An 807-nucleotide genomic window follows, 5' to 3' on the forward strand; every position below is an offset into this window, starting at 1 on the left:
GGAAAGAGAAAAGTTTGATCAATTGTCTTAGGATGTGATTAATGCTTCAGATACAGTTCTCACACATGTGACTAAATGGTAAGAACTATGCAAACAGAATGAGTTACTAATTTGATACACTCCCTGAAGGCTACTGGTTTACCAAAGGTTGTTAATGGTTCACTTCATAGCAGTATCAGGATGCAACAGTTTTGCTAGATATATCTATGTTATAGGTACACACATATATATATGCACACATATAGATTATTATGCACATATACATATATATATGATATGAGCAGCCAAATGAAATAGCATTTGGGCATGCTAGAGCTCTCTACTTTAGACACACCAGTGCATAGAAAGTAGTCTCTGGTCAAGTACTCCTCACTTTTGGTTACTTTGGTTCAGTAGGCATGCCAGCATTTAAGGCAACATCTTACAGAAAGAATGACTTCACTTGACAACTGAATTAAACATGCCGTCATACTTTCATGAGAAGCACAGAAATTATGCTCTTGATCCACCCAGCAGCCAAACCAGCAAACAGAAAAACCAAATTCAGACATAAAACCTGTCCATCCCAATGTACCACCACTGTCCATATTTCAAGTTCTTGGCCTGATAACAAAATCCTGAAGTTACATGCTGGAGGCCTGTCAATAGCACTGCTTAAAGTCAATGCCGACTGACTTAATCTATCGGCTCACCTGATCTAAGAGCTGCCAAAAATTACACACATTTTTCAAAGCCTCTGGACCAGCTCAAGTATGGAAAGTAAAGCAGACATGAGAAATAAATCAAGATAAAGTGTCAATACTATAT

This window comes from Chaetura pelagica, unplaced genomic scaffold (genome assembly GCF_000747805.2).
Source record: "Chaetura pelagica isolate M959 unplaced genomic scaffold, ChaPel_1.0 scaffold10, whole genome shotgun sequence".
In the NCBI taxonomy this organism is placed as follows: Eukaryota; Metazoa; Chordata; class Aves; order Apodiformes; family Apodidae; genus Chaetura; species Chaetura pelagica.